At 44.4% G+C, this 21,947-nt stretch overlaps 1 protein-coding gene and 2 pseudogenes across 24 annotated transcripts in view; 2 read left to right on the top strand and 1 right to left on the bottom strand.

The window, feature by feature from the left end:
• CLASP1 (cytoplasmic linker associated protein 1) overlaps window positions 1–3,347 on the bottom strand; it is a 211,566-nt gene extending 208,219 nt beyond the window's left edge. For all 22 annotated transcript variants that reach the window (XM_080917999.1, XM_080918017.1, XM_080918010.1 and 19 more), the window contains exon 1: window positions 3,267–3,347. The gene's annotated coding sequence lies outside the window, so the exon portion shown is untranslated. The remainder of the gene's footprint in view (window positions 1–3,266) is intronic.
• A 1,120-nt stretch (window positions 3,348–4,467) lies between these two features.
• On the top strand, window positions 4,468–5,863 carry LOC308421707 (peptidyl-prolyl cis-trans isomerase D-like; annotated as a pseudogene). The gene has a single exon. The product of its transcript is annotated as a peptidyl-prolyl cis-trans isomerase D-like (transcript).
• A 3,799-nt stretch (window positions 5,864–9,662) lies between these two features.
• On the top strand, window positions 9,663–10,188 carry LOC308421706 (thioredoxin, mitochondrial-like; annotated as a pseudogene). Its single transcript has one exon. The product of its transcript is annotated as a thioredoxin, mitochondrial-like (transcript).
• Window positions 10,189–21,947: the final 11,759 nt, after the last annotated feature.

The raw sequence follows: 21,947 nt of genomic DNA, 5'->3' as shown, positions 1-21,947 counted from the left end.
AAGTGGCCCAAGAGCCCTCTAACAGCTCCTCCTACATAGCTCCAATCCTATTCTCGACATGGGGGGAGGGGTATTTTTTGTTGATTTTAGGTGAATGGGTGTCTTTGCCTACATGTATGTCTATACACCATGAGTCCCTGATGCCCTTGGAGTTCAGAAGAGGCAGCCAGATTCCCTGAAACTGGAATGGCAGACAGTTATATGCCACACGTGGGTGCTAGGAATCGAACCCTGGTCCTCTGGAAAAGCAGAGCCTTAATACACTGCATCTCTCCAGCTCCATGGTACATTTCTTTATTCTTTCACACAATCAACAGTTCCCATTAGTATACAAGCCACATGAGTCACAAGAGCCACCATGACAAAGTGTGTCCAAGGATCTAAAGAAGAGTATATATATCCAAGTAGGAAGCAGTGTGAGAGAGAAGCCGAGGGATTAAAACCAGAAATAGGAAGGACTGAAGAGATTGCAGGCAGGAAGTGAGGAGTCAACAAGGTGCTATGGGAGAAACGCCACCACCATCTCTCAGCACTGTTGTGCTCCTTGAGGAGTGGTGGGAGGAGGACAGGATGGCATCCAAACTGGGGAAACATCATCAGGTGTGAGAGCAAAGAGAGATGAGAGGAGCCAGTAAATGATAATGCTTTACAGGTCACATGCACACACACTCGTGTTCATGTGTACGCAATGCCTTATGGGTAATGCTCTGCTAGACAGGAAGTAAAGAAAGCATGGTTCATTCTTGACAAGTACATTTTATGAATCAAGAACTGTGTCACCTGTGATTTCTTCTCTGTAGTTTTTGTTTTAATGAAAACTAGACCTTTCTCTTATCTCCAAGTAAATCTCTAACTGGTTCTGACTTTAAATATGCTTTACCACCATCGACCATTTAGTCTGGGACTAATACCCTGAGATGGCTATATTTACAATAGTACTGCAAAATTTAAAGTACTGTTTATGTAAAAGCTAATTTTAAGACCCTCAAAATGGCTCATCAGGTAAAGGCACTTACCCCCAAGCCTGATGACCTAAACTTTAATCACCCAAATTTACAACTTCATCCCTCCACTTAGGCCAAAAGGGGAAAAAACATCCAACAAAGGAGCAAGTGTTCCCAACCAACATCATAGTTAGATCCCCAAGGTCTACATTTGAGATGATGCTGGATCTCTCATCACTATTTTCCCCACGTGAACTACTATCATCCTCTACTTTTATGGGGTAGTGGAGGGGTGAGTCCAGACTTTCTTCACAAAGAGCATGATATTGGGACATATGACCTCTGACATTTAAAACCACTGGTTCATATAAGATTCATATGAGAACTTTCTATGATAATGCTCCATGGGAGAAAATGTGTACCGAATCCATAAGAGGTAAGAGAGTAAATAAATTCAAAGAAGTCAGACAGGAATCTGCTCACAGAGCATCCTGTCCCTAGCTACAACTCATAAAACTGGGATAACATCTTGCCAGGTAAGGTTTTCCTCTAATTTTGACATGGAGCCAGAATTCAGAAGTCTACAAACAAATCTTCATTAGCATAAACTGGCACAAAAAGCACACGGAGTCCTCCTAGCAAGACAGAGAGTTTCATGGCTTCAGATCAAAAAACCAGAAGAAAACAATAAAAAACTACCTCAGCTAGCTTTCTTATACAGGCATGCCTGCCTAGGAAGAGTGCTGCCCACAGTGGGCTGAGCACTCCCACCTCAACCACCTAGAAGGACAATCTTTCACAGACGTGGCCAGAGACCAATCTAATCTGGGAAGTTCCTGGGCCATAGCTCCCTCTTCTCAGGTTGAAAGAAGATTGTGTCACACTGACAATAAAAACGAACACAGTTACATTTACCCATAGTAAACAATGACTTAAAGAAACTGAAATTTTGAGTTACTGCTACAAGGGTGTGCAATTAGCCAACTTTACCAAGATGAATGAGCAGTAAAGATAAATAACATTCAGTTCTCCGGGGCACTATGTTATTTTCCCTATCTCCACGTCTCTGCATCAATGTTGCCATTTTCCCTGCTTCTCCATGAATGAGAAACGGGACTATTCTGTTTAGGATCCCTCATACCAAGAGTTCCATATATGTCATGATAACAATAAAGCGATCATTTCTAAGGCCAGAATAGATACCAGCCTGTGGCACCTGAATCTGGTGCAAGGTATGGGATAGATGCAAAGGCATAGCTCCTGACTCTTCCGCATCACTGCCTCCCAAAGGACTAGAGCGTCCAAAGCGCTCATTGCCAATCACAAATTAAAGTATCAGGTTTAAAGAACTCACAGGTTCCACCATTAGGTCAGTGTTTCACGAACAAATCCCGGCACAGAAATCCATCCGGATGCGACACACATGCTTTAAAGCTCCAACTAATTGTTCTTTTAATTTAAGAAATAAACACAGTTATTTTTAAAATTTAGATATATTATGTAATGAGTTTGACTTTGGAAAACCCCACACTCATCCAAGCAACTCATAAAATGGAAAGCAAGATTCAATCCGCTCCATTGTATCCAACCAGACTAACGTGCACGATCACACACTCATCTTCGTCAGAGCGGCTCTGCCAATACCGAAGAACAACAAAGGCAAGTTGAAGAGGCTGCACAGGCTTAACTCAGCGCTTGTCCGCTTTCCCCAGCTTCCCAAAGATCCTAGATGCGGGGCCCTCCTGGGACCAAGGGGACCTTCCGCACCCCGCCGGGCCCCGGCTGCTCCGCTTTTGTCTGGCCCAGGCTGGGGGCACCGGCCGCCTGGCCTGCCTCCCCGACAACCCCTTCTTCCCTCTGAATCTTTCTCCACACCCATCACTCGCCGATGATTAGTTGTAGTGAGGTTTCCTCTCCTGAAGCCCCTTCCCGCTCAGTACAATCTCGGTTCCTTTCAAAGAGATCCCCAGACTGCTTTGGCGTCTCCTAAGCCGGCCTGGGGAGACTCCGGGTCAGGAAGGGGCCCCGGGGTGGGGTCTGAAAGAGACAGTCACACAAAGCCAGGCTTGACCCCACAGCCGCCCCACCTCCCCTCTGCAAAGCAGCCTACAATCATAACTGAACCCGGAGGCCCCGCGTCCTGGGTCCTCACCCAGATCCCATCCCAGGGCCGCCCCCTCCCCCAAAAGTGCACCCCGGAGCGGCTGACAGCACTGGACACCGTCCCCACCCGGACCCTGCGCCCGCCGCCGCCCGGAAAAGGAGCAGGGCCCTCCAGTGGACTCCAGTCTGAACATTCTTCATCTTAAACCCGGTACTTACAGTTCTATTATTCACTACTGTTGCGGCTGCGGACCGGACAGCCACCGCCTTCTCCTCCACCCCAATGAGGTTAAGCGCTTGGTGCGGGGATTAAAAAAAAAAAAAAAGTGAGAAACCAACTGCGCCGGCGCAGTGAGGCCTCACTGTGTTCCCTTACCGCCACCGGCCGGACTGAACCATAGAGACAGTAATCTCAGCCCAGAGAGGTGGCTTCCTCTCTATGGTAACGCCCAGAGCAGGAGCCCGCATGAAGTTTCAGCTCCCGCCGCCTTTGCCATTGCCTTTGACCCTAATGGCGACCCGTAGCATAAAGGTGCTTTAATAAAAAAAGGTGTCCAAGGAAGATTTAAGGAATATTTCGAGCCTTTGAGGAGTGGAAGCAAAACGCGAGCAAGACTGAGAGAAGGCTGTGTGATAAAAGAGTTAAAGGGGAATCCGGAGAGCTTTCAGCCGGAACTTCCTTTGATTATCGGGGTGTTTGATACTTGGATCAAACAATCTTTCACTTCAGGGTTATGGGTGCCCGCTATTTACCAGGCGATTTCAGTGAAAGAAATTGACCCCCTCGACTTCCCGTAGCTGGCAGTACGTCCGGTTCGTCTTTGTGGACATGCGCACAAGTGCTGCTACCGGAAGCACGGCTTTTCAAAACGTTCTTCGCGCTTTAGCAAACCAAAGTGCGAGATGGAGGCTACTGCGATTCGGGCGAAATAGTGCCGGTTTCTTTTCTAAGTTCTTTCGCAACAATATCACCTCGCCTCCCGCGTAGCCTTCAGAATATATGTGAGGTTTTTGGACTATGCAAATTACAGCGCTGCTTTCAAGGACCTTAAGGACGCCCAGTTTTGCCCTTCTACGCCCGTGTGCTCCCCAGCAATTTGGATGTGTTGAGGTTGTACACTGGTGAAAATCACCTTTAAACTGTCGATTGGCTTCCTCTATTGCGATTGTGTGTTTATGGCGACTCTTCCGTGCGGGAATGTGTGTGTATTGGGAAGTGTGTGATAATGCCGCCTGATCTTCAGGACTTGGACATGCTAAAACCTAAAACCAAGCACACACCTCTGTGTGGTGCAGAAAAAGTAGAGGACTGGTTTGACAGTAGAATTCGCATGCAGAATGGGACTCGTGATTGGATATAGAAAAAGTAACATCTTTTAAGATGTAAATGCAAGCAAATTTACAGATTGTGGGTGGAAAATCATGGAGAGCATGCTAGAAAAGAAACACTGCCGGGTCAAGGGCCAAGCGGAAGTGGGTGGTATGTTGAGAGAACAATGTGTGGAGAGTAGTCTACTGGAAAGGAAAAAGAGAAAACCCAAGAAAAGTTTGATAGTACAATGGGAAGAAATGTTCTAAATGTGTTCTTATTAGCGAAGTCAAACATTGTAGTTGGTTTTTATTGTATAATTCAGTGCAGTTACATTGTTGAGTAGCCACCCTTCTGCTTTCTTTTTGCCATACAAAATAAGCCATGCACTTGTTAATTCGTAATTCCTTTTTACCTTTGGCTTTGATTACCACAATTCCACTTTCTATGAATGGAATACTGAATACTTTGAAAGTGGAATCATGTGGGAAGCGAGTTGAACGAATTGTTTTAGAATTGTTAGCAGATATTGTTCCCAAAACTGCAGAAAATGTTTATGCATTGTGTACTGGAGAAAAAGGCACTGGATCCACACCTGGGAAACCTCTCCATATTAAAGGATGTTCTTTCTATCGAATTATTAAGAAATATATGATTCAGGGTGGAGACTTCCCAAATCAAAATGGGACAGGTGGGGAATGTGTGGTGAAAAGTTTAAAGATGAGTATGTTCATTATAAGCATGATCAGGAGGGTTTGCTGAGCATGGCAAACCCAGGCCCCAGTACAAATGGTTCTCAGTCCTTTATCACAACAGTTCCAACTCCTCATTGGGATGGGACACATGTAGTATTTGGTCGAGTAATAAAAGGACTAAGTGTGGCAAAGATGCTTGAGAATGTAGAAGTGAGTGGTGAAAACCTGCCAGACTGTGTTACTGCAGAATGTGGAGAGCTGAAAGAAGGGACGACTCAGGAGTACTCCCCAAAGATGGCTGTGGTGACAGTCATCAGATTTCCCCGAGGATGCGGATATAGATTTAAAAGATGTAGATAACAGTCTATTAATATCTGAAGACTTAAAAAACATTGGAAATACTTTTTTTCAAGTCTCAGAACTGGGAGATGGCTATTAACAAATATTTGAAGGTTTTAAGGTACGTGGATAGTTCAAAGGCCATTATTGAGAAAGCAACCTTAAGTTGTGTGATGAATATCGTTGCTTGTAAATTGAAGATGTCAAATTGGCAGGGGGCAGTTGACAGCTTGGAGGCTCTTGAGATGGACCCTTCAAATACGAAAGCACTGTACCAAAAAGAGCAAGGATGAAAAGAATGTGATCAAGCATTGGCTGATCTAAAGAAGGCACAGGAGCTAGCCCCAGGAGATAAAGCCATCCAGGCAGAGTTGCTTATCGAGCAAATGATGAAGGCGCAGAAAGACAAAGGCAGTGTATGCAAAAGTGTGTGCCTAATAAGGATTAAACTTTCCTTAACTGTTATACATTGATTGTATAAAGGACAATGTATATTTCTGTCTATATGATCCCTAATGTGTTTCCCTTCATCTTTGTCATTGTTTACATAGCGATGCTGAGATAGGTTCCTTCTTAATAAAGTGTTATGAAATACAAAAAGAAAGTGGAATCATACAGTCTTGGTTGTTTTATGGCTGGGTCATTTCACGTAGTCTGATAGAGACCAGGGTTGTGTGCGTGTTGTAGCATGCGTCCAGAATGCCCTCTTTAAAGCTGAGTGACACACCAGTGCGTGTGCTTACACTGGCCACTTTCATCATTTGCTGTTGTACACAGGGCTGTGAACATGGATGCCGTTCAGTCTTCAGAATTCCACCTTTAGGGGCCCAGGAGAGATGGCTCAAAATGACTGAATAAAGGCACAGGCTGACAACCTGATTACCTGAATGCTATCCTCCATAATGGGAGGGGAGAAATCCTCTTCTGCAGGTTATCCATCCACTCACTTCCATACAGGCATTATGCCCATAAAGTAAATAAACAAATAAATACTCAACACAAACATAATGATTTTTTTAAAAAGTCACTTTTAATAGAAAAGTTGGAAACCATATGAAGATATCCACACTTGATTTGTATTGTTACTCATACCTTAGCTGGAGGTGGTTAGAGTTTTAAAAAAAAAAAAAAATGCTTGGTATTGTTTGCAGAGCTGTAGAGGAACAGGGCCTCCCTTGCTAATCAACTGCTCTAAGAGTGAGCTAGCCTTCCTGGGCCCCGAGAACTTTTTTAAAAAGTTACTCACTCAGAAGTCAGAAAGCTAAATGTATTCTTCATTTATACAAAGTATTTATAAACTTATAAGAACATACCTATACCAGGTATTGTGTGTTTTCGGTTAGGTGTCTGTCGGTGAGTTCATTGAGGTAAACTTGAGACAGCTGTTATTTACCTCAGTAGTGAAAGAAAGTTCTGTGTTACATATAGGCTGAGGAGAGGCTCAACAACCATGCATCCCCACAAGTGGTCAGAAAAGAACAGCGCCTTAAGGACTGGGCACTGACAGGTCACTGCCACACGTAGACTGAGTTTCTCTCAGGGTGGGATACTGTGCTGGGCATCCATCAGCCTTGTGCATGCTGTGCAAATGTTTATCACCACTGCTTTACTTAGAAGTAATAAACTGACTAAGACTTTCACTGTCGTGATGGGCTGCAGGGTTTTTGGTTTAGTTTTATTTGGGATGTTTTGTAGAGAGAGTTTCACTGTGTATTATTAGCCTGTCTGGAACTCACTCTGTAGTCAAGGCTGACCTCAAACTCAAAAATCCACCTGCCTCTGCCTCTGTGCTAAGATTTTTTTAATTAGATACTCTCTGTATTTACATTTGAAATGTTATCCCCTTCACCCACCCTGCTCCCCTCCCCCTCCCCCTCTACTTGTCTTCACTAGGGTGCACCCAAGTGCTAAGATTAAAGGCATGCACCATTACTACCTGACTTCGTTTTGTTGGGGTTTTTTTGTTTTGTTTTTCTTATTGATTTAGTTATTTATTTACTTTACATCTGGATGGCAATTTCCCCTCCATCCTCTCAGTTTCTCCCTCTCACCCCCCACCCCAGCAACCCTCCTCCCCTTCTCAGAAGAGGGGAGGCCTCCCATGATTATCAACCAGACTTGGTATATCAGGTTGCAGTAAGACTAGGCACATCTATTGAGGCTAGAGAAAGCCAGTTAGGACAAAGGGATCCAAAGGCAGGCAGTCTAATCAGAGACAGACCCTGCTCCCACTCTATGAAAGGGCCTAGGTTCATCCCATGCGTGCTCTGTTTGGCAGTTCAGTCTCTGGCTGGGCCCAGGTTATTTGATTCTGTGGGTTTTCTTGTGGTGTCCTTGACCCCTCTGTCTCCTTCAATCCTTCCTCCCCCTCTTCCACGGTATTACCCAAGCTCCACTTAACGTTTGGCTGTGAGTCTCTGCATCTGTTTCCATCAGTTTCTGGGTACAACCTCTCTAAGGACAGTCATGCTAGGTTCCTGTCTGCAAGTATAGCAAAATGTCATTAATAATGTAGGCTCCCTCTCAGGACATGGGTCTCAAGCTGGGCCAGTCATTAGTTGGCCCTTCGCTCATTCTGCTCTTTTACCTCCCAGGACAAATTGAGGGTCAAAGGTTTTGTGGCTGAGTTCAGGTCCCAATCAGCCCTCTGTCAAATGTAGGTTAGTGAAGATCTTTTCCCATTCTGTATTCAGCGATTTTGTGCTTTTGACAGTATCATGAAAACAGTTTCATGATGTCCCATGTGTTAATTATTGGCCTTAGCCCCTGAGCTGTTGATGCTCTGTTCAGGAAATTGCCTCCTGTGCCAACTCATTCAAGACTGTTCTCTACTTTCTCTTCTATCAGGTTTAGTGTATCTGGTTTTATGTTGAGATCTTTGATCCACTTGGATTTGAGTTTTGTCCAGGGACATAGAAATGGATCTATCTGCATTCTTCTTCATGTAGACGTCCAATTAGAACAGCACCATTTGTTGAAAATTCCTTCTTTTTTCCATCGAACAATTTTGGCTTTTTTTTTTTTTTTGGTCAAAAAAACAAGTGCCCATTGGTGTGTGGATTTGCTTCTGGCTCTTCAGTTCAATTCCATTGACCAACCAACCTGTCTGTTTTATGCCAGTACCATTGTTTTGTGTTTATTTCACCCAACACGTTCAACAATATAAGGAGTTCAGTGTTGGACATCTGGCATTACTCATGATCCTCTGAGCTCCCTGGAAAGGGCTTGGGCCATTTCTTCAATTCCACCCTCTGCAGCACACATAACTCATCTCCTTGGTTCGTGCTGGCTTCACTCCATCGCAGTTGCTGTTCTTGGTTGTTGTTCTGTGCTTCTGGCATCTTCTAAATGCTGGAGTCTCTGCTGTAGTTGGGATGCCCCGTCACCAATACCCTCTCCTGGGCTTTCTTCAGGGACTCTAATTCTGCCACATGTGCTAAACCTCAACATTCTCAATGAGTCCCCTTCAATCCTGGTATTTTAATAGGCTCTTAAAGCAGAAACCTTACCTTCACAAATGGCCTCTCCAGGCCTCTCTTTTCAAGGACTCTACCCTTGTCACACAGTGCTAAGCACAAGCTGTTCTCCATGACCCTGTCATGCCTTCAAAACAAGTACTACCTAGGTGACACATAGATTGCCAGATTTGACTACCAGATGGAAGCCTGGCCCCTATTTGGAACCCAATTTGTGTGTGCTGACCCTAAGAAAATACTCCCAGATTTACAATCAGCAGTTATTCTTTACCAGAGCAGATTCTGCAATTCCAGCTGATGCTACAGATCATTAATGAAAAGTATCACACAAACAACTTCATTAGAGTCTTTGCCTCCCTCTGAATCTTTGCAAGTCAGGCCTCCTTCATCTGCACTGCTTTTCTAAATTCCCATAACAGCTACTCAAGCTGCTCAGAGCACTCAGGGGCTTCTCTAACCTATCTGTGGTAGTTGGCATAAGTACCAGCCCACTAATGGTGCACGCCTTTAATCCCAGCACTCAGGAGACAGAGGCAGGTGGATCTCTGAGGTTGGCCTGGTCTATGGATATAGGTCAAGGACATCCAAGACTACAGAAAGAACCCCAGTCTCAACAAAACAAGAACAAACTAGCAAAAGAGTGGTCCCCAGAGGCTCACATATTTGACTGCATAGTCAACCAGGAAATGGAACTCTTTGAAAGGATTAGAAGGTGTGGCCTTAGGAAGTGACAACAGAGTGTACTTGATGGGTGGCCCGGCTGGACTCTGCATCCCACTACTCACAGTGCTGAGAGATGGTTCAGTGGCTTCTCCTGAGGAGGTTCCTGACCCCAATCTTCTCCAGGAAGCCTCCTCAGGGCGTGTGAGCTTCCCGTTCCCCTAGGACCCTTCACACCCCTCAGTACAATGCTGGTGGTCTAACAGGAACGCCCAGCCCAGCCCGGACAGTACACACCACCAGATTCTGTTCAACAACCTTTAACATCCAGGATGGACCTGACTTTCACGACAGAATTGTCAACAGTGAGACACCAGTTGTGAACTTTCAAGCATAGTGGTGTGGCCCCTGCAAGATCCTCGGACCGAGGTTAGAGAAGATGGTAGCCAAACAGCACAGGAAGGTAGTGGTGGCCAAAGTGGACACTGACAATCACACACACCTTTGCCAGTGAGCACGAGGTGTCAGCTGTGCCTACCGTGCTGGTCATAAAGAACAGGAACGTGGTGGACAAGTTTGTGGGGAACAAGGACAAGGACTCGCTAGAAGCCTTCGTGAAGAAAATGTTTAATTGGGGCTGGCTTATAGGTCCAGAGATTTAGTCCATTATCATCATAGTGGAGAGCAGAGCAGCAGGCAAGGCCGGCATGGTGCTGAAGGAGCTGAGAGAAGCCAGAAAGTGGTGGCACACGTCTTTAATCTCAACATTCAGGAGACGGGTGGGCAGACCTCTGAGATCCAGGCCAGCTTGCTCTAGAGTGAGTTCCAGGGCTACACAGATAAACAACAAAACAACAACACAACGAAAACATAGTTGAGAACTATAGCCTGCTCTGCAGACAGAGACGGAGGATCAGAGAGACTGGGCCTGGCATGGGATTTTGAAAGATCAAAGCCCACTTCTAGTGACACACTTTCTCCAACAAGGCCACACTTTTTTTTTTTTTTTAAGAAGTGCTATTATTAGAAGGTGTGGCCTTGTGAGAGGAAGTTTGTCCCTGTGGGGTGGGGTTTGAGTTCTCCTATGCTCAGGCTCTGCCCAATATGGAATGAGAGTCTTCTGGCTGACTGAAAAAGACAGTCACCTTCTGGTTGCATTTGGATCAAGATGCAGAACTCTCCACTCCTACTCTAACACCCTGTCTGCCTGAATGTTGCCTTGCTTCCTGCCCCGATGATAATGGAATGAACCTCTGAACCTGTTAGCCAGCCCCAATTAAATGTTGTCTCTTTTAAGCATTGTCTTGGTCACGGTGTCTCTTCACAGCAATAAAACCCTAACTAAGACAGTTGCCTTGGCAATGGTGTCTCTTCACACATCAATCAAATAGTCACTAAGACACCAGTGTTCCAACGTCCTTGTAATCCTTGTAGAAACACTGTGAGGTCTGTCACAGCAACAGCTCATTGCCTGATATCAATTTCTGTCTTAGAGTTTCTGTTGCTGTGATAAAATATCAATACCAAAAGCAACTTGAAGATTTTGTTTCAGCTTGCAGTTCCACATCATGGTCCATCACTTAAGGAAGTCTGGTAAGGAACTCAATACTTGGCAGGAACTGAAGCAGAGGTCATAGAGGATGCTGCTCTCTGGCTGGCTTCTCATGACTTGCTCTGCCTGCTCTCGTGTCACTCAGGACCACCTGCTAAGGGATGGCACCGCCCGCAATGGACTGGGCCGCCCACAGCAATCATCAATCAAGAAAATACCCCACAGACTCACTTCTAGACCAGTCTCATGGAATCGTTTTCTCCCTTAAGATTCCCCTTTCCCAAATATGTCTAGGTTTATGTCAAGTTGACAACAAAAGACTTATTACCATAGGGACCAATTGGATTCTGTCCACCTTCAAATTTCTTAATTGCCTCATCAAGCTTTTTGCTGCCAGATTTCCTACCATTTACCCATTCAAAGTATCTAACTCGAGACTAATACAGTCAAAGACTTGGGAAGCCATCATAATATGTTTACAAAACAACATTTCTATCACCCCAAAAAGAATCTCTTTTATATAGTGGGTGGTAATGATAATACCTGTGTCTAAGTTGTAATGAATGTAATCATGCTGCTGGAAGATATTGCAATGAGAGCAAGGAACACATAAGAAATTTTTATATCTTTTACACAGAACTGCTGGGGAAAACAAAACACAAACAAAGAAGGTTTGCTGTTGCTGTTCTTTTGGTCAAATGCACTGGTACATTCCTATAGTCCCCGGTAAAGGGAACAGGGTCAGAAGTTCAAGACAATCCTCAGCTGAAAATTAAGTTCAAGACCAACCTGGGCTTCTTGAGATCCCTAGAACTGGAGTGACAGAGACCATGAGCTGCCAAGTGGGTGCTGGGAGTCAAACCGGAGTCCTCTGGAAGACAGCCGGTACTTTTAACATCTGAATCATGTCTCCAACTTAGTATTTTCAGCTTTCTTGGACATGTTCTTGAAAGTAGAGTTACTCCATCACAGAGCACCTATATTCTTAACCTTTGCTGGGATGATTTGATTGCCTTCTAGACTAAAGATTCCATCTTGTATTCTTACAAGCAATAGCTAAGGGCTTCAACCCCACTCCCCTTGCCTCCCACGTGCCGCTTTTGTTTTGTTATTTTGTTTTGTCAAGCCCTGGCTATTATGGAACTACTCTATAGGCTAGGCTGGCCTCAAACTCAGAGTTTTTCCTGCTTCTGCCTCTTCAGTGTAGAGATAAAACGTGTACACCACCATACCTGGCAATTGTCTCTATTTTAAAGAATGTTTACACTTATGAGGCTAGAGAGAAAGATGCTTGCCAACGCTCCTAATGACCTGAGTTCAATCCCCAGGTCCCAAATGATGGACAGAGAGAAGTGGGCCTGCCTGTTATCCTCTGGCCTTCACTCACTTGCCACGGCACATGCATACACACTAATGAATAAATGCTCATAATCCTTTCTGAAAAAATTCATGTCCATATTTTTCATAATATTTCACAAACATATTTTTAGAGTTGGCCCTAAAGAAGTTATACCAGACCTCACAGGTGGTCATTAAATAGGAAGGTTTCTTTTTCTCCATAGGATTGAGGCCGTTTCTTCCAAACTAGGTTAGCCAAATATTTCAGTAATAGGCACTAACATCTAATTATCTAGCCTTCCCCTAACAACATAGATGAAAGACTCAGTGAAAACTTTTTTGTGCCCATAGAAGTTAAAATTCAGGAAGAGCAGCAGATCGGCTACTGATGTCTATGTCATGGTGCATATGTAGCCTAAATTTTCATCACTCGCAGGACAGAAAGTGTCTTTGCCAGAGATTTCATGAGCCTGTAGAAACACCGGCAGAGGAGGGACCGTCATTGCCAATGATGAAACAGGAGATTGCAAACCAGTTTGCTAAATCCTGTCCATAGCCACACCCTGCGGAGTCATGGCTTTACTTACCTAGCAAGCACCACCTGCTGAAGAAGACAGCCAAGGTGCTGCCATGATCAGCCAGCAGAGTCACTGGACACTTGAGCAGTAGTTAAGTGAGAGCCAGCAGAGTTGAAAGTGTCCCCAATGCTGGCAGTGCACTGAGAAGTCCTCGGTTGGCCGAAGCACGACACCCAGGCCCCTTCATCTTTAATGGAGATGACAGCTCCACTGCACACTGTCACACCCAGTGAAACTGCTATTGCAAAACAATTTCAAAAAAAATTTTGAAAGAGTTCCTTTGCAAAAAGTGTGATGAATTCAGTTGGCTCAACAGGTGTGTGTGTGTGTGTGTGTGTGTGTGTGTGTGTGTGTGTCCCCACAGATGGAACCCAGAACTTTATGGATGCCAGATAAACATTCTACCACAATGACCTGTTACGTGGTATGGGAAACACAACTCTGCAGACGTTTTTTCAGACAATCCTTTATATCTAGGAAGAACTAAAGACAGTGCCAGAAAACAAGTTGGGAGATTCCCCTTTTGATTTGCTACTATTGAACACTCCCAAGTAACACTGTTCCGTGACAGCCTGTAAATACACACCTATGCAAATGACCAACCAACTACTTTTCTACTACTGTAATAAAACTCCTGCGGGTGGATATGTATTTTTAAAGGGTGTGGGTGAGTGTTGGGTGACGAATGTAGCTCAGTGGGAAGCCTGCGTTTAGTAAGAGCACAGCATCAGTTGGGTGTAGTGGTACCCACCTGTAATACAAACACTCTGGAAGGAGATGTATAAGCAGGACTTTAAGGTCATCTTTACCTGCATAGTAAGTTTGAGGCTAGCCTAGTATCCCCTTTCTCAAAAACAGGTAGAGAAAGAGAGGGAAACAGAGAAAGAGGAGAGGGGAGGGGAGGAGGGACCAGAGAGAGAGAGCGCACTTTAGTCAACTTTAGTTAGTATTATATTGCTATAAAGATACACCATGACCACAGCATCTCTTATAAAGGACAACATTTAATTGGAGCTGCCTTAACAGTTCAGAGGTCTAGTCCATTGTCATCATGGTGGGAAGCACGGCGGCATGCAGGCAGACATGATGCTGGAGTGTAGCTGAGAGTTCTACACCTGGATCTGCAGGCAGCAGGAAGAGAGGCACTGGGCCTGGTCTGGACTTCTGTAACCCAAAGCTCATCCCTAGTGACACACTTACTTTAGTAAGGCCACAACTCCTGGTGCCACTCCCTAAGCATTCAAATCGATGGGCCTATGAATCCATTCCTACTCAAATCGATGGGCCTACAAATCCACTCCTACTCAAACCACAAAGAAGGGAGGAGAGAGAAGGAAAAGAAGAAAAAACATTTAGTTCATAGTTCTGAAAGTTGACAATTCAAGACCAAGTAGCCCCATTCATTCTGATTCTGGTGGGTGCTCTCTTTTCTATCACAAGGCATCATGGGAGGAACTCAAGTAAGAATTCAGGATCATTTGGTGAGACTTGAAACCAGAAAGAGTAACCCTTGGGGGTCAGGGTTACTCCATTTTAACAATTTGCTTTCAAGAGAACTAACCATGAATCTGTTCTAGGAGTAGCCTTTCCCATTACCTAACTACTTCCCACAAGGTCCTGCTTCTGGAAAGTTCCACCACCTCAGCAACACACTGGAAACCAGTCTACCAGAACTCAGAGCCCTGGAGAACAAACAACATCCAAATCACGCCTGATCGTGCAAATGCAGAAAACCATGGGAGGCAATCAAAACCAATTTAAGGTATTTTCATTTATGCTTTATCTATTACCTTCTCCTTTACCAAAACTGAACCTGTGCACAACTCAAAAGACATTTTTTTCTATCTAGAGAAACTGTTTAGTAGGGAAAGAGAAAAAAGCAGATTTCTATACTGTAGCAATATTGCAGCTCCAAGGGGGCTGTTAGGAAGTGTGTCTCAAAGAAGGCTGAGTGTCGTGGTTTGAACAGGTTTGGCCCCCATAGACCCATGTGTTTGAATGCTTGGCCCACAGAGTGACACTATTAGGAAATGTGGCCTTGTTGGAATAGGCGTGGCCTTTTTCGAGGAAGTTTCACTGTTTCAGCTCCTTCTCCAGCACTATGTCTTCCTGCATGAAGCCATGTTCCCACCATGACCAAAAAAAAAAAAAAAAAAAAAAAAAAAAAAAAGGATTAGACCTCCAGAACTCTAAACCAGCCCAAATGAAGTGTTTTTCCTTATTAAGAGTTGCCTTGGCCATGGTGTCTCTTCAGAGCAATAAAACCCAAAATTTTTCTTTTTCCATAAGTGATGTAAGTAACCACATCGCTTCCCCAGTGCCATCTTCACGCGTGTATCATTATCTTCCTCCACAAAGCATTGTTAGTCTAAGTTACCCAAGGTCAGGCATTCTCCCCATGATTAACTGTAATGTTTGACCTTTCCATGTTGTCTGCCTCTTTTACCAGATTCTAACACCATGTGAAGAAAACTGACTTCAGTAGCTTCCAACAAGTAATTTCTGAGTAGAACGGGTAGTAGCTAATTCTTGAAACCAGCAGAGTTGATACCTCTGACCCAAAGGAACATAATACTTTACATTTATATAAATTCCAAAACCGAGATGCTACTGCTATAGCAAATTATGACAGCAGATTGGACAGAAAGGAAGCTGACACCATTATCCTTGGGAATAGTCTTTATTAAGAGACAGAGATGATTGAATCTCACTTCGAAGGGGGAATAAAACAGTCCTAAGAGGCAGATGGAGGGAGGGAACTGAGTGGGAGAAGGGATGAGGAAGGAAGGGACGCTCAGGATCAGGTGTGGGAAGGGACAGGAGAGATGGCCATCTGGCCATGGAGATAAATAGAAATCTGCAACTGGCAGGGGTTGGGAGGAGGGGGACATCTCTGACATCTCGAGGACAAGACAGAGACCTGGGGTAGAGGAGGCACCCAAGAATCAATGGAGGTGACCTTAGCTGTGACTCACAGCATTGAAGACATATAACCTAAAGAGGCCACCTCCTGAAGCTAGGCAGGAACCCCAGTGGAACCATAGGGACACCAACCCATCCATAGAACTTTTGACTCCAAATCAATGCAGGGATTGGGAATGCATCCGAGACTGGGGGAATGGCCAAGCAATAACTGGCCCAAGTAGAGATCCATCCCTTGGGCAAGCACCAATCCCTGACACTATTATTGATACTCCGTTATGCTTACAGACAGGAGTCTAGCATAACCATCCTCTGAGAGGCTCCACCCAGCAGCAGCTGACTCAGAAGGAGGCAGAGACCCACAGCCAAACCGTGGATGAAATTTGGGGCCTCTTATGGGAGAGTTTGTAGAAGGATTCGTAGATAGGATGGATAGGCTACAGCGGAAACCCTCCAATGGCAGGATAATTTGACTTTTATAACATTGGAAAAAAGCCTCACATTATGTGATTTAGCCTGGTTTAGTATGCATGGAGCCTGGCACCGAGTTAGCCTAAATTTCTCTAACAGCTTCAGAGACGGACCTAGAAGCACAGGCCAGCAAGGCTTCTTAACTCTCTACCCATTTTGTAGGAGATAGGGTCAACTAGAAGGTCTGGAACCTAACACATACTATTTTAAATCAAATTGGCCCCCTCCTTGTCCATCCATAACACAACTCAGTTTATATTTTCCAAGTCTCAGAAAACAAATTAGATTCTTTTATTGCCAACCAAGGGAAAAGTAAAAGTACATTTTCAAGTTTTATTAGCATATTTTGATCATATTTAATTTAAGGTATTTAATTATATAGTCTAATACTCTTCATTGTGACTCTTTCATTTATGTATGAACTGTTCTTTGGTCATATTAGTCTTCCACTACTCTCCCTTTCCCCTCCCATCCCCACTGATACCTATCTTCTGTCTCATTTGGTCCCCTACTTTCATGTCTGAGGGTTTATGTGATTGGGACCCGGATTTTACTAGGAATTATGTATAGGAGCATGGGTGGGGAGTTATTTTTAGAAGCCTAGACACCTTACCAATGGCTACACCACTGAAAGAAATGTCTCTCCTTTCTCCAGTACCTGCCTATGATTCTTCAGGGTTGGGTGGGACCTCATGAACCCCTTACCTAAAAATTTTTACTGTATAACCAACAGGGAAATAACGCTACAAAGACAACATTGATCTATATCCAAATCCTCAGCCAGGACTTCTGCCTGATAACAGTGAGGTCATCAAACTCTTTACACATCTCCCTCAGTGTAGGAAAAATATAGCATCCCAAACAGAGATCACCAATGTTTGCCAAAGCAGTTTGGTGGAAATTATAGGCAAAGGAACCCAGTCATCACAGTGTCTGTCCAACTAGTTTGACAGAAAGTATAGGTAAAGGAACCAAAAACCTTTCTTGACAGAATCTGAAACTCTGTGGTAATACAAAGTATGTGAGAAAAATAAGTGCATGATATTTAGTTTCTGTGCTGGCTGGATCTGTGTCGGCTTAACCCAGTGTGGTGGTTAGAATATGCTTGGCCTATGGGAAGTGCTACTATTAGGATGTGTGGCCTTGTTGGAGGACACATGTCACTGTAAGGGGTCCTATTCTCAAGCTCCCACCAGTGCAGAAGAGACCCTCCTGCTAGCTGTTCGCAGAATATACCCTCCTCCTGGCTGCCTTCAGATCAAGATGTAGGAGCGGATCCAATACCATGTCTGTCTGGACTGTGCCATGCTTCTACCCTGATGACACTGGACTGAACTGCTGAAACTGTAAGGCAGCCTCAATTAAATGTTATCATTTATAAGAGTGACCTTGGTCACGGTGTCTCCCTACAGCAATAAAACCCTAACTAAGAGACACAGCTGTAGACATTTTGGGAAAGGGAACCTCAACTGTGAAAGATGACCTCATCACGTTGGCCTATAGGCAAAGGCTGCTATGTGTTTATTGATTGGTGATTGGTGTGGGAACATCCAGCTCACTGTAGTGGTGGTGTCCATGAGCCATGAGAACAAGCCAGTGAGCAGCACTCCTCCATGGCCTGTGTCAGTTCCTGCCTCTGAGTTCCTGCCTCTGAGTTCCTTTTTGACCGTACTAAGTGATGGACTGTTACCCAGAAGTGAAAACTGAAGTAAACCCTTTCCTCTTTGAGTCGCTTTTCATCATAGTATTTCATCACAGTAAAAGAAGCCCTGACCGATTTCATTATGAGACGTTTAAAGGCCAGAGCAAGCCCAGAGATGTACAAGGTCTTTACTCTTGGTTAATGACAGACTGAAAACTAGCACTGACCACTCAGGCTTTGCGCTCGCTGATAGTCTTAGGACTGGATACAAGTTAATTTGACAATTCATTCTTTTTTTAAAGATTTATTTATTATATATAAGTAGATTGTAGCTGTCTTCAGACATACCAAAAGAGGCATCAGATCTTATTACAGATGGTTGTGAGCCACCATGTGGTTGCTGGGAACTGAACTTAGGCCCTCTGGAAGAGCAGCCAGTGCTCTTAACTGAGCCATCTCTCCAGCCCTGATAACTCATTCTTTAAACTCATAACTCTAAAACTACCTTACATCTTTGTGATACCTTTTTCTCTGCAAATTAGACATATTGGAATATGTATTGTACTGTGTGTGTCATGTGTGTACATGTGTATATATAGGTGATGTATGTGTACATATATAGAGGCCAGAAGTCAACATTAGGTGTCTTCCTAGGTCTCCATCTTATTTTTTGAGACAGGGCCTCTCAGTGAACTAGGAGCTTGTACTTTTGAATAGATTAGCCAGTAAATCCCCAGGATCTGTCTCTGCCTCCCTACCCCAGTTCCGGGGTCACAGACACATATTCTCATGGGTGCTGGAGAGATACAAAGGTGGGTCTTCGTGTTTGTGCAAGCACTTTACTCACTGAGCCAATTCCTCTACCCCTACATTTCACTTGTAATAGGATCAAAGCAACTAACAATTAGGGACACATTTAACAAAAGAAGTACACAAGGTGTGTGCTGCCAAAGAAGTCAATACAAAACTAAATGAAAAGATACCATGCATTTGTAGGTTGGTGCATTTCATGTCATCAAGATCTCTAATTTAACATTAAAGCAATCCCCATCAAGATCCCAGCCAGCTTCTGTGGTGAAATTAGAAAACCGTTTCAAAAATTAATATGGAAACTCAAAGCACAAAGAAAAAACAGGTCAGGTGGTGGTGATGCGTGCCCTTAATCTCAGCACTTGGGCAGCAAAGGGTTTCTGGGTTCAAGGTCAGTCTGGTCTACAAGGTGAATTCTAGGACATCCAGGGCTACACAGAGAAATCCTGTTTTGGACAGATAAAAGGGAATTTAGAAGATTTATAGTGCCTAAGAATAAACATGTAGTCATAGAACTAAGAACATCTACAAATAAACTCATACATCAGTGCCTGGTTAATTTTTAGCCAGACTGCCAGTATAAGGAATATACAGGCAACTTCATGCCTTCCACAGACGAGGCTAAAAATCTCTGATCAGCCATGTGTTGTAGGATATTTGATCACATTGTGAACCCCGAGATTGTGAGCTGGCTGTGTGGCTCAGTCCTACCTCACGCCTTTATCCCAACAGCCAAATAAAGTCAACCTAGGTCAAGAGGCAGAGGAAGCAAAGAGCTGACAGGAGTGAAGATAAATAAATGGAGAGGAGGGTGATTAAGACAGCATGGAGAAGGAGAAGGAGCTTTTTCCTTTGGGGATGTCGGTGGAGTAGGAAGGTCAGCTGGATGCTTTCTTCCCCTCTCGGAGATAGCAGGCTTTCAGCATAGCATCTGGCTCCTGAGTCTTCACTGGTGAAACCAGACAGCTGAGCTTTGTTTTTCTTTAAAAACAATGTCTACATGTCCAAGGCCTACAGAAGTCCTAGCCGAGGTTCGAGTAAGTTGTCCTAATTAGCAGTTCTTGCTGTGTGCTATCACGTGTTGTCACTTGGAGACATTGGTGTGAGGACAGTGGGAAGCTACAGAAGTTAGCTTGAAGCCTCCTAGACTGGGCTCCATGTTCTCCTGGGGTCTGCTCTGTGATGTCTGTTTAGTTCCTGTAACTGAGAGATGTCATGGGAATCCATGAATTACAGTTGATGACAGAAGTCAAGGTGCCGTTGGGAGTGGACTCCCCAACAGTAATGACTGAATGGTTTGATGTGGGTTTCTGGAGTGCTGGAAGTAGCCAGTGTCTCTACCTGAGGGATACTTTAGTTTGTTTTTTTTTTTTAATTGAATATTCTCTGTATTTACATTTCAAATGTTTTCCCCCTTTCCCCTCCTTGCCTCCCCTTGCTTCCATGAAAGTGCTCCCTCTCCCAACCATCTTCTCCACCTCAGCACCTTGGCATTTCCCTACACTGGGAAAATGCACCTTCACTGGGTCAAAGGTCTGTCCTCCTGTTGATGCCAGACAATGCCATCCTCTGCTGCATAAGCACCTGGAGCCAGGGGTCTCTCCGTGTGTACTCATTGTTTTAGTCCCTGAGAGCTCTGGAGGGTTTGGTTGGTTGAAAATGTTGTTCTAGTTTTTTGTTTTCTCTCTCTTCCTCTGTCTCTGTCTCTCTGTCTCTGTCTCTCTCTCTCTCTCTCTCTCTCTCTCTCTCTCTCTCTCTCTCTCTCTCTCTCTCTCTCTCTCTCCCCCTACAAAGAGGTTTGAGACAGAGTCTCACTCTGTAGCCTGGTGGCTGTCCTGAAACTCTCTACATAGACCAAGCCCCAGCCTTGGATTATAGAAATCTTCTTGCCATGCCCCGACCCCAACACTCCAGCAGACACCCAAACCCACTAATTGCTTGAAAAGGACTTGCTCACTGAACATGTAGCTCCTTTTTCTTCTGGCTAGAGTAGCCAGCCAACAAGCCCTAGCCATATACCTCCCTTTCTCCCCATGCTGACATTACAGGCTGCTACTTGAGTGCTGGGGATTCAAACTTGGGTCCTCCTGCTTGCCAGTACATGTCCTCCCTCACTGAAGCACCTCCCCAAACCTTCCCCCACCAAAGGAAAACATCATTAAGTTCCCAAAACAAAGAAGGTTTGGTGCTAAACGCTGCAGATAGAATTGTGTTCCCAAGAAAAACTCATCAAAGTCCTAATGCCCAGGATCTGAGGATGTGACCTTATTTAGGAATGGGACTTTGTATCAGTTGAATTGAAGTCATCCTGGGCTCTTGAATGCTGTCATCCAATGAGTCACATGCTTTAATTTGGACCCAGACATCATGATGCAGCAGTTGAGTCTCAGACTGGCGTTGTGCTGCCAGAAGCCAGGATGAAACAGTGAGGCTCTTGCTCTAAAGTCTTCCAGGAGGGTGGGGCCCGGGTGACACCTTCATCTCCATCCTGCATCTAGCACTGTGGGAGAACAGAGCCTGTGGATTTAAGACACCCAATTTGTCACTGTTGGGATTGTCCTGGGAAAACAGCAGAGAAGTGTCTGCTTGCAAAAGCAGAGGGGCAAGTCAGGTTTAGTCATGATTACCTCAGAGGGTGTAGGCTTGTAGTTGTTTTTTGGGTTGACTTTTGTATGTCTATTATTTCCTTAAAGAATGCATCTTAAACTCAGTGCTGCAGCCTACGCCTGCAGACCACGCACAGTGAGGTAGTCCCAGGAGAACCAGGAGGTCAAGGCCAGCCTCAGCTAGCTAATGAGCTTCAGGTCTGGAGTATATGAGATGTACTCTCAAATAAATTAAAAAAAAAAATAAATAAATAAATAAATAAATAAATATAAATATACATAAATATACATAAATAAACAAACAAACAAAGAATACAAACAACAAAAGTTCTCCCATCTCTGCCTCTGTGTCTCTGTCTCAGTCTCTGTCTGTCTGTCTGTCTCTCTGCCCCTGACAGTCTGTCTCTCTGTCTCTCCTCTCTGTGTGTGTGTGTCTCTCTCTCAGAGTCTCTGCCCATGCTGTCCTCAAACTTGCTGTATAGTGGAGGATGCTGAATGATCT

The sequence above is a fragment of the Micromys minutus genome (genome assembly GCF_963924665.1).
Source record: "Micromys minutus genome assembly, chromosome: 6".
NCBI lineage: Eukaryota > Metazoa > Chordata > Mammalia > Rodentia > Muridae > Micromys > Micromys minutus.
This window is presented reverse-complemented; position numbering and strand designations above follow the sequence as displayed.